Raw genomic sequence first — 12,968 nt, forward strand, 5'->3', positions numbered from 1 at the left:
CCCTCATCAATCTACACACAAGACCCCATAATGACAAATTAAAAACAGGTTTTTAGAAATTTGTGCACATTTATAAAAAATGAATGTGGTATGTTTTGTCATACCCGTGGTATACAGTCACATATACCACGGCTTTAACATTTACATATTACATTTACATACAGTACCAGTCAAAGGTTTGGACACACCTACTCGTTCAAGTGTTTTTCTTTATTTGTACTATTTAGTGAAGACATCAAAACTATGAAATAACACATATGGAATCATGTAGTAACCAAAAAAAGTGTTAAACAAATCAAAATATATTTAAGATTTGAGACCTCAAAGTAGCCACCCTTTGCCTTGATGACAGCTTTGTACACTCTTAGCATTCTCTCAACAAGCTTCATGAGGTAGTCACCTGGAATGCATTTCAATTAACAGATGTGCCTTTGTTAATTTGTGGAATTTCTTTCCTTCTTAATGCATTTGAGCCAATCAATTGTGTTGTGACAAGGTATTTGTATTTATTATGGTTCCCCATTAGTTCCTGCCAAGGCAGCAGCTACTCTTCCTGGGATCCAGCAACACCAAGGCAGATAATACAATTTTAAAACATTACAATACATTCACAGATTTCACAACACACTGTGTGCCCTCAGGCCCCTACTCCACCACTACCACATATCTACAGTACCAAATCCATGTGTGTATAGTGCGTATGTTATTGTGTATGTGTATGCATGTTCTGTGCATATGTTTGTGTTGCTTCACATTCCCCGGTGTTCCATAATTGATTCCATGTGTGTTATTTCATAATTTTGATGTCTTCACTATTATTCTACAATGTAAAAATAGTAAAAATAAAGAAAAACACTGGAATGAGTAGGTGTCTCCAAACTTCTGATTGGTCTGTAAGTATTCAGACCCTTTACTCAGTACTTTGTTGAGGCACTTTTGGCAGCGATTACAGCCTTGAGTTTTCTTGGGTATGACGCTACAAGCTTGGCACACATGTATTTGGGGAGTTTCTCCCATTCTTCTCTGCAGATCCTCTCAAGCTCTGTCAGGTTGGATGTTGAGCATTGCTGCACAGCTATTTTCAGGTTTCTCCAGAGATGTTGATCGGGTTCAAGTCCGGGCTCTATCTGTGCCACTCAAGGACATTCAGAGACTTGTCCCTAAGCCACTCCTGCGTTGTCTTGGCTGTGTGCTTAGGGTCGTTATCCTGTTGGAAGGGGAACCTTCACCTCAGTCTGAGGTCCTGAGTGCTCCTACGCAGGTTTTCATCAAGGATCTCTGTACTTTTCTCCATTCATCTTTCCCTCGATCCTGACTAGTCTCACAGTCCCTGCCGCTGAAAAACATCCCCACAACATGATGATGCCACTACCATGCTTCACCGTAGGGATGGTGCCAGGTTTCCTCCAGGTGTGACGCTCGGCATTCAGGCCAATCTTGGTTTCATCAGACCAGAGAATCTTGTTTCTCCATTGGGTGGCTTTTGGCAAACTCCAATTGGGCTGTCATGTGCCTTTTACTGAGTTGCTTCCGTCTTGCCATAAAGGCCTGATTGGTGGAGTGAATTTCTTATGAAATTATTATGAATTTCTGGGATCTTTCATTTAAGCTCATGAAATATGGGACCAACACTTTACATGTTGCGTTTCTATTTTGCGGTTGTGATTAGATTTACATGAGCCAACCACAAGATGTCGCCAGCACCACAAATAACAGTTGCACTGCTTACGTGGCAGGACCTGTCATCATTAACTGTGCAGCATCTCAGTACACACAAAATGCCTGTGTGAAATACCTGGATAGCTGAGAACAAATTCCCATCCACCATGTTGATGCTACCTACCCTGTGTTTTCAGATCAGTGCAAATGAAGGAGAGAAGACAAAGAGAGGAGGCCCCTATTAGACTATTAAGATGCTGCCCACCCATTGAGTGATGATCCCTCATTCCCAGATCTAAACCAGTCCCTAATTAAAAGGGGAAAATAAAAAAAAGAAGTGGAATCAATCGGTCGGTCGGTCGGTCGGTCGGTCGGTCGGTCGGTCGGTCGGTCGGTCGGTCGGTCGGTCGGTCGGTCGGTCGGTCGGTCGGTCGGTCGGTCGGTCGGTCGGTCGGTCGGTCGGTCGGTCGGTCGGTCGGTCGGTCGGTCGGTCGGTCGTCGGTCGGTCGGTCGGTCGGTCGGTCGGTCGGTCGGTCGGTCGGTCGGTCGGTCGGTCGTCGGTCGGTCGGTCGGTCGGTCGGTCGGTCGGTCGGTCGGTCGGTCGGTCGGTCGGTCGGTCGGTCGGTCGGTCGGTCGTCGGTCGGTCGGTCGGTCGGTCGGTCGGTCGGTCGGTCGGTCGGTCGGTCGGTCGGTCGGTCGGTCGGTCGGTCGGTCGGTCGGTCGGTCGGTCGGTCGGTCGGTCGGTCGGTCGGTCGGTCGGTCGGTCGGTCTATCTGTGAGAACCAGTTCTGATAAGCCTGGAGTGCCGATACCATTATCACGGATGGATGAGGGAGTGGGGGATCAGAGGGGGATAAGAAGGTGGGAGAGGGGGATGAAAAATGTGCTTGTTTGTTTGTTTAAAAATTTGATACATGATTTTCTTCAAGATAACTGGATAGCCTAAATAACATTAAAGGGATAGTTCACCCATATTACAAAATTACATATTGGTTTCCTTATATTGAAAGCAGTCTTTTGACAAGGTATGACAGTAATCCATACTTTATCATCTATAAGTAACTTTGTTGAATTACACAATAAATGTTTAGAAACTGAGGCAAACAGTGGGGCAGTAAACCCGGGTCGCTGGCGTGAAAGGCAAACACCCTATGCATCGTGCCAATAAGGTTCATCCACTTTGTGGGAATTGTAACATGGTTCTTATAGCGAGGCAGCTGGAGAGGTGGCCAGGAAAACAGCTGGAGAGATGACCAGGAAAACAGCTGGAGAGGTGGCCAGGAAAACAGCTGGAGAGGTGGCCAGGAAAACAGCTGGAGAGGTGGCCAGGAAAACAGCTGGAGAGGTGGTCAGGAAGGCAGCTGGAGAGGTGGCCAGGAAGGCACCTGGAGAGGTGGCCAGGAAGGCAGCTGGAGAGGTGGCCAGGAAAACAGCTGGAGAGGTGGCCAGGAAAACAGCTGGAGAGGTGGCCAGGAAAACAGCTGGAGAGGTGGTCAGGAAGGCAGCTGGAGAGGTGGCCAGGAAGGCAGCTGGAGAGGTGGCCAGGAAGGCAGCTGGAGAGGTGGCCAGGAAAACAGCTGGAGAGGTGGCCAGGAAAACAGCTGGAGAGGTGGCCAGGAAAACAGCTGGAGAGCTGGCCAGGAAGGCAGCTGGAGAGGTGGCCAGGAAAACAGCTGGAGAGATGGCCAGGAAAACAGCTGGAGAGGTGGCCAGGAAAACAGCTGGAGAGATGGCCAGGAAAACAGCTGGAGAGGTGGCCAGGAAGGCAGCTGGAGAGGTGGCCAGGAAGGCAGCTGGAGAGGTGGCCAGGAAGGCAGCTGGAGAGGTGGCCAGGAAGGCAGCTGGAGAGGTGGCCAGGAAGGCAGCTGGAGAGGTGGCCAGGAAGGCAGCTGGAGAGGTGGCCAGGAAAACAGCTGGAGAGGTGGCCAGGAAAACAGCTGGAGAGATGGCCAGGAAAACAGCTGGAGAGGTGGCCAGGAAGGCAGCTGGAGAGGTGGCCAGGAAGGCAGCTGGAGAGGTGGCCTGGAAATGGGCATAAATCAGCTGCCCTCAAGAGATACTCTGACAACTTATGCTCCTGCTCATCAATGAAGACCCTGTTTCCACTATGGTATCCTACAAGCTCTCCTCTCGACCACTTCTCCAGTAGCTTCTTTCTCTTTTTGCAGAGAAAGAAGCCTCTCTATTTGTGGCCTGCTGGAGGTCATTTTGCAGGGCTCTGGCAGTGCTCCTCCTTGCACAAAGGCGGAGGTAGCGGTCCTGCTGCTGGGTTGTTGCCCTCCTACGGCCTCCTCCACGTCTCCTGATGTACTGGCCTGTCTCCTGGTAGCGCCTCCATGCTCTGGACACTACGCTGACAGACACAGCAAACCTTCTTGCCACAGCTCGCATTGATGTGCCATCCTGGATGAGCTGCACTACCTGAGCCACTTGTGTGGGTTGTAGACTCCGTCTCATGCTACCACTAGAGTGAGAGCACCGCCAGCATTCAAAAGTGACCAAAACATCAGCCAGGGAGCATAGGAACTGAGAAGTGGTCTGTGGTCACCACCTGCAGAATCACTCCTGTTTTGGGGGGTGTCTTGCTAATTGCCTATAATTTCCACCTTTTGTCTATTCCATTTGCACAACAGCATGTGAAATTTATTGTCAATCAGTGTTGCTTCCTAAGTGGACAGTTTGATTTCACAGAAGTGTGATTGACTTGGAGTTACATTGTGTTTTTTAAGTGTTCCCTTTATTTTTTTGAGCAGTGTATATAAAACGACCTGCCATCCATCCCTACACTCATTAATAACCCAGAGACACCACCAATCAACACACCCTGTAACTCTTCTGAAGTCAAATCTCCTTCACCCAAATACTTCTCTGCAGCTGCCACCACAACCTCTATTTTCTGTGATTTATGTTCCATCCCTGCGGTACAGTTGATAACCATTGCTATAAATGCTAAGAAGCCAATCTTACATCACTCGTTTGCCTATCCCTCTGTGCAGGCACAGATCTACTACTCACTCTGATCCTCTCAGGATCTCTCACCCTTGACCCAGCATACGACACCCTGTGCACTACTCTAACCCTGGTAACCTCAACCTGCCTCTCTTGCACCCGACACTTCTCATCCCCAGCACCACAGGCACCCCTACATATAACACATAGCGCTTCTTTCCACAATACTACGCATTCCTTTGTCTCATGCCCTTCTGCACACTTCTCACACCTAGGAACCTCCCTCCCACATACTGCTGCCACATGCCCATAAGCTTGACACCGGCAACAAAGTCATGGATTTGGCACAAAAGCTCATACGGGATAACTGAAATATCCTAACATCACTTTGTCGGGCAAAGACTCAACATCAAAACTCAAGCCACCCTGTCTGCGTCGCACCAAACGACGAGCATCACAAACACCGGGAATCTTCCCCTTCATCTAGTCCACCTTCACATTTACCGCTACCCCAGTAATCACTCCTTTCAATGGCGCCATGTTCTTGAGGGAAAAACAAGTCACCGCTCGTCCCCATTCGTGTGGCGCAGAGTGCCCGATCCGTGTGACCGACAGAAATACAAACAATTATCACAAGCCCACCTCTGGTTACCTCCACCGACTACACAGCACCCAGTTCCGTTTTCACCCACCCTGAAACCACATTTTGATCAGCAAAAAGGGCGGGTGTCCACTTTCTCCAAAAATAACAGACTTGTCTTTATCCTGACCATCGGTGCAAGGCTCGGGCTCCAAGAACCTCACCAAACCTGCCACCTCTGGTAATTCGCCCTCATTTTTTAAATGTATTTAACCATTATTTAACCAGGAAATGCCTATTGAGACCCAGAGTCTCTTTCTCAAGGGAGACCTGGCCAAAAAGGCAGCAACAATCAATACTTTACAGAATTCAAACATACAACAATACAATTCAACAACATGATCCAGCCTAAAAAACAAGCATTTACACTCCTCTATAAGAGTCTCCCATCAAAAATGTTAATTAATTCAGTGGCACTAACATATCTAGATGAAGCATGGATTGTAGACTATTCCATGCCTCTGGTGCACAAGACGAGAAGGCAGTCTTGCTTAATACTGTGAATGTCCTGGGGACTTTAAGTAGCAACCACCAAACAGACCGGGTATGGTAACTGCTGGTGGTGAAGGAAAGGAGACCAGACTACAGAGGTAAAGAAGGAGTTTACCCAAAAGGGCTTTGTAGATGAACACATACAAATGTAGCTTTCTGCGCATATAAAGTGAGGTCCAACCCACCATTTAGTACAAGCGCAAGGATTCATGATAAACAGAGCCTAGTCTCTGTAAGACAGGAGGCTGCATAGATACAGAACAAGTCACCATAATCAATTAGAGAGAAAAGTGGCCTGTACAAGCTTCTTTTTAGTCATAAGCGGGAAGCAAGCCTTATTACGAAAATAAAAACCCCATTTCAATTTAAGCTTCCACACAAGACTATCCATGTGAACTTTAAAGGACAACTTGTCATTCAACCATATGCCTAGGTATTTGTCGGATGACACTTTTCCAATGGTTAAGCCAGCAGATGTGACAATGCTAACCTTCTCTGGCTGAGTGCGAGCTCTGGTAAAGGTCATGAATTTAGTTTTTTGTACATTCAATACCAGTTTGAGACCATAAAGGGAGGCCTGCAGTGACTGAAAAGCAGTCTGGAGCTCTTCAACAGCCTGCAACAGAGAAGGAGCACATTAATATATGACTGTATCATCTGCATATAGATGTAACTTTGCAGGTTGCATCCCATTTCCCAAATCATTAATACATATTGAGAACAACACAGGAGCTAAAATAGAACCCTGAGGCACACCTCTATTAATCTCAAGAAAGCTAGACTTGTGATTGTCAGTATATGCACATCGTGTTCTGTCAGAAAGATAGTTCCTAAACCAATTTACTGCCCCTTCAACAATTTATCGTCAACTGAATCAAATGCCCTTTGATAAATCAACAAACAGAGCAGCACAATGTTGCTTTTTATCATTCACTTCCATTTCACCTCCAGAACTGGATACGGCGTGTAGCTCACTCTGTTTGCACTTGCCAGCAGCCTTCTTCGACCTACCATCTCCCTTTTTTCCAACATCTTCAACAGATTCACCCTCTGCCACCCTCACTCTCTTCAACCTCCACCTCTCTCTTTCCCAACGTTCCTCCTCTATATTCCAAGTATACGTCTCCTTGTGATAATATTGTATTTCTCCTAACAAACATTGCGTTCTTGCCCTCTGAAGGGACACCCTTTCCTCCTCCCTTGATCAATGTCACTACGACCGGGACTCGGTCACTAATGATAGCTAGCCAGGTCAGCTAGCTTTATTTTCAGTGTTGGATACAGTAGTGGACTGGGACAAAAATTCAGCCCTGGCATTTTGGCCACATCAGCCCACATCACTGTGCACGCAGACAGCAACATTCAAACCTGTCCAGTATTGCCAGCATTCCATTTGTTTTATGAACTGTGCTATCTGGAGTGCTCGAAGAGTAGTTTAAACAAGTGAAGTAGACAAACTGCCAGTGTTTTGATGTTCTATGAAATGAGTCTGTGTAGTTGCTAACTCTTGTGATAGTGAGTGGCAGGTCATTTTCTTTGACTGTCACCCACTTTCAGAATAGTTTTATTCCCTCTTTGTATTGTAGAGTCTATGTAGAAGTCATATGTACAGAGTGTACAAAACATTAGGAACACCTTCCTAATATTGAGTTGCACACCCTTTTGCCCTCAGAACAGCCTCAATTCATCGGGGCATGGACTCTACAAGGTGTCGAAAGAGTTCAACAGGGATGCTGGCCCATGTTTACTCCAATGCTTCCCACAGTTGTGTCGAGTTGGTTGGATGTCCTTTGGGTGGTGGACCCTTCTTGATACACACGGGAAACTGTTGAGCGTGAAAAACCCAGCAACGTTGCAGTTTTTCACACACTCACACACTACTACCATACCCTGTTCAAAGGCACTTAAATATTCTGTCTTGCCCATTCACCCTCTGAATGACACACACAAAATCTGTCTCAACAGTCTCAAGGCTTAAAAATCATTCTTTAACCTGTCTCCTCCCCTTCATCTACACTGATTTGAAGTGGATTTAACAAGTGACATCAATATGGGATCTTAGCTTCCATCTGATTTCACCTGGTCAGTCTGTCATAGAAAGAGCAGGTGTTCCTAATGTTTTGTACACTTTGTGTATATCACACCGACTGACTTGTTCTTGGGATGTTGTTCACACAGGAGACCGTGTTGAGACATTCTCTACATCCAGAGAGAAACAGCAGAAAGATCACAGAGCAACGAGGTCTCACAACTGCCCACATTGCGAGGAGATGTTCCCATTTCTATCAAAGCTAAAAAAGAAAATACCCCTAAAAATACACACAGGAGAGAATCCGTATTACTGCACTGACTGTGGGAAGTGCTTCACAAATCACAAGCTCTATCAGTTTATCAGAGAGTGCACACTGGAGAAAAGCCTTTCTCCTGTTCTGACTGTGGGGAGAGTTTCTCTCAACAGGGCAGCTTAAAAAAACACCAATGTATACACACAGGTGAGAAGCCCTACTCCCGCTCTGACTGTGGGATGAGTTTCTCCCGATTGGATACCTTAAAATATCACCAGCGAATACACACAGGAGAGAAGCCTTACTCCTGCTCTGACTGTGGGAAACGCTTCATTAAATCATCTGCCTTAAACATTCATCAGAAAGTGCACACAGGAGAGAAGCCTTACTACTGTTCTGACTCTGGGAAGTGTTTTTCCCAATTGAGCACCTTAAAAGCACACAAACGTACACAAAGGAGAGAAGCCTGTTCAGTTCTCTCAGGCGAGCGAACATTAAAGTCACTCCATCACTTAGTCATCTGATAAAATATTTGGTACGAGTGAATAAGATCAAATTAAGAAAGCATAGCACACCATTTTGTAATCCTATTGTTTCTCACTGTGAGAGAACTGTGCAGAAGAAAGGGAGCGTTATAGATTGTTAGCCGCTCTTCACTTTACTGATCAGTGTGCATCTTGTCAGTTTTGGTGTGTTTGTTTGATTATATTGTATCTTTGCAATATAAGCTAGCATTTTGCCCTCACGGTTGAATACCCTCTGTGAGGCTTTACACGTTAGAAATAAGTAGACAAGAGCTCTAGCTGTTATTGGGCAGTTTCCCATTGAAGAAAATTGTCATGGTTCCTGTCTGCTTCAGTGGGCATTCCCTCTCGCGTGACCATCTTTGAGCATGCTTTCCAGCGCGAGATCACAGCTCATGCAAAAGAGGGAACGCCTACTTACACAGACAGGAATCTTGACCATTTTTATTTCAATGGGAAAAAAACATTTACTTCATTTATCCACCATCTTTGATATACAGTGCATTCAGAAAGTATTCAGACCCCTTGACTTTTTCCACTTTGTTACGTTACAGCCTTATTCTAAAATATATATATTTTTTAAATCCCTCAATCTACACACAATACCCCATAATGACGAAGCAAAAACAGGTTTAGACATTTGTGCAAATTTATATGAAAAAAAAACTGATCACATTTAAAACTGATCACATTTACATAAGTATTAAGACCCTTTGGAGAGTTTATCCCATTCTTCTCTGCTGATCCTCTCAAGCTCTGTCAGGTTGGATTGGGAGCACCGCTGCACAGCTATTTTCAGGTCTCTCCAGAGATGTTCGATCGGGTTCAAGTCCGGGCTTTCAGAGATGTCCTGTTGGAAGGTGAACCTTCACCCCAAGTGGGCTGTCATGTGCCTTTTACGGAGGAGTGGCTTCCGTCTGGCCACTCTACCATAAAGGCCTGATTGGTGGAGCACTGCAGAGATGGTCGTCCTTCTGGAAGTTTGTCCCATCGCCACAGGAGCTCTAGAGCTCTGTCAGTGACCATTGGGTTCTTGATCACCTCCCTGACCAAGGTCTTTCTCCCCTAATTTCTCAGTTTGGCCGGGCGGCCAGCTCTAGGAAGAGTATTGGTGGCTCCAAACACCTTCCATTTAAGAATGATGGAGGCCACTATGTTCTTAGGGACCTTTAATGCTGAATAAATGTTTTGGTACCCTTCAAATCAGAACTGTGGCTCGACACAATCCTGTCTCGGCGCTCTACAGACAATTCCTTTGACTTCATGGCTTGGTTTTTGCTCTGACATGCACTGTCAACTGTGGAACCTTTATATAGACAGGTACTGTATGTGTCTTTCCAAATCATGTCCAATCAATTTACCACAGGTGGACTCCAATCAAGTTGTAGAAACATCAAGGATGATCAATGGAAACAGGATGCACCTGAGCTCAAATTCGAGTCTCATAGCAAAGGGTCTGAGTACTTATGTAAATAAGGTATTTATTTTTTTATAAATTTGCAAACATTTCTAAAAGCTTGTTTTCTCTTTGTCATTATGGGGTATTGTGTGTAGTTTGATGATGGTAAAAAACAATGTTATCAATTTTAGAATAAGGCTGTAACGTAACAAAATGTGGAAAAAGTCAAGGGATCTGAATTCTTTCCGCATGCACTGTAGCTTAAAGCCATTTACAAACAATAGGCAACAATTTGATCATTGGCTGATTGCTCCCATGTCCCAATCCACCCAGTTGACTATTTTAAAATGTTGGAAGCCCTCAATGCCAATGTCCATGCTAAAACGGGTTATGTCCATCTAGATATCTCTATTTATCTCTATGGAATAAGCTTGTACACATCAGATCAGATAGAGATGGTTGTGATGATTCGTTTTCAGCATTAGTTTGGATGGAAAAATATATATACTACACAACTATTACTTTAAATGATACACAGGCTTTAAAATGACTACGTGTTTATTAAATCATCTTTTAAAACTCAATTTGTTATTGTAGTCATCGATAATGAATGTGTTTGGATATCTGCATTGAACTTAATTGATCAGCCAATGAAAAATAAAGTTTGTACATGAATTCGTGCTGGTCAAAGGCTCCTTCTCTTTTGTATAATTAAATACAAAAACAATGTTTTAAGTGAAATCATTTGTCTGAAGCAGAAAAATACAGGAAATTCAAATGAGCATCACAAAGCTACATTTGACCTATGCACTAGCAAGGTTTTTCAGCATATGCAGCTTTCACACCTGCTAGAGCAGTGTTTCCCTAACTCGGTTCTGGGGCCCCGCTTGGGTGCACGTTTAGTTTCTTTCCCTAGCAATACACAGCTGAATCAAATAATCAAAGCTTGATGATGAGTTGAATATTTAAATCAGCTGTGTAGTGCTAGGGCAAAAACCAAAATGTGTACCCAGGGGGGGGGGGGGGGGGGCAGGACCGAGTTTGGGAAACCATGTGCAAGAGTACTGTAGCTTTATTGATCTACTGTACTCAATGCCGCCCCCCTCTAGGGGGCCTCCAACCCCCACCCCGATATAAAAATGATTTATCTGGAATGCAAGTCATGTGCCCAGAGGCCCTGACCTCCAGGGGGCCCCCATTGATTTTGTAAGTCACTCTCACTCAAATATCAGATGAACATATAACATATGTAATGGCAAAATGTGTAGAATTGCAAGATCGCATGGACTTTGCGTCAATTGCTTCATGTTGACATAAGAGGGAATGTGAGCGCACATACACAGTGTACTTCTATAGAAGTATTTGAAAATATATGTTACAATTATTTACTTTAAAATAGCCTAGGATTTTAAAATATTTATAAATACTTAATTCCAAAAACATTATTTCAAATAACCCTATAATCAAAACAGACCTGGTTCAAATACATGGGATTGAGGTGCCTTTGAATAGGGTATAGCAGTAGATGCCAGGCGCACCGGTTTGTGTCAAAAACAGCAACCCTTCTGGGTTTTTCACGCTCAACAGTTTCCCCATGTGTGTCAAGAATAGTCCACAACCCAAAGGACATCCAGCCAACTCGACACAACAGTGGGAAGCAGAGTCAACATGGGCCAACATCCCTGTGGAACGCTTGACACATTTTAGAGTCCATGCCCTGACGAATCAAAGCTGTTCCGAGGGCAAAATGGGGTGCAACTGAATATTAGGAACATGTTCCTAATGTTTTGTACACCGTGTATGTTCACACACATTCCCTCTTATGTCAACAGCTGGCTTGCCATCTTGTTTCTTCTGTACTCAAACCTTCAAATGTAGGCAAACACAAAGATTCCTACAAATGATTCACTCCCTCTAGCCTACCTATGCACATTCACACATTTTGAAGTGAAATAAAAGTTGGCCAGGTTTTCGTGCACAAATCTTTATTTCAATGGCTTCACACAAAAATAAATCGGCATTTGCCTTGGCTCTGATAAATATAACACTTATGTTTGTGAGAGAAAAACTAACTCCAGCGATGAATATGAGGGATAGAAACATGCATTTAGTGTGTGGACCACTCAACTGTTATCAATACGGTTTAAGATAAATCAGTCATTCATGATTACAGTGACACGAGTGATAATATGCGAGTTCCTTCCGGGTCCTATCAATTAAATGCAATAATTAGATAGAATACCTCTTCCAGGACAACAAACAGTTTAGCTCAGACCCAAGACAATCTCCCCTAACATGATCGTTATTAATACTTTTAATGTATACATTTTCTGTGAGTACTGACATGTCAATACAATCTCTGTGTGACTGTGGCTAATAGCTATTGCATTAACACAACCCCCGGCCTTTAGGTTCACAGATTGTAAAATATTCCTGCTTCAACGCTTAGATCAAGTAGAGGTCAATCAAGAGCATCTCAGCCTGTTCATAGAAAACTACTAAGATAATAACTGTCCAAGTTCCTTGATAGGATGAAGTCTCTCTATCCTTTGACTTATTTATACAGCCTAACACACAAAACCATGCACTTAACATGGAGATATTCTACATTGCACAGTTTGGGGGTTAGTGTTAACCCTCACAGTGTAGTCAAATAGGCACAAACAATGCTACCGCAATACAACCTTACTCCTTATAGCTTTACACCCTTACCAATTTGACATCTTTGCTAACTCGTACGCGTTCTACACACAGATAAATCATCATTTTAGAAGAGGAGTCAGAAGGGATGGAGTGTAGGGCAGAGGGGTTGTCTATTGGAGCCTACTAGGGTCCAGGAGACCCGATCTCGATAAAGGTCATCATAGTCGGGTGGCTGAATCTACAGAGACCAACAGAGCGGGGAAGTGTCCACCAGCTGCCAGTCTATCCATCCTACAAGCTCTTCCCCCTCTGATTGGCCATCTTCATTCTCGCCAGAGTGGCAGTAAAGCCCCCCTTCTCCTCCGCGTAGAAGAGCA

Source organism: Salvelinus fontinalis, chromosome 2, assembly GCF_029448725.1.
Source record: "Salvelinus fontinalis isolate EN_2023a chromosome 2, ASM2944872v1, whole genome shotgun sequence".
NCBI classification, from domain to species: Eukaryota; Metazoa; Chordata; class Actinopteri; order Salmoniformes; family Salmonidae; genus Salvelinus; species Salvelinus fontinalis.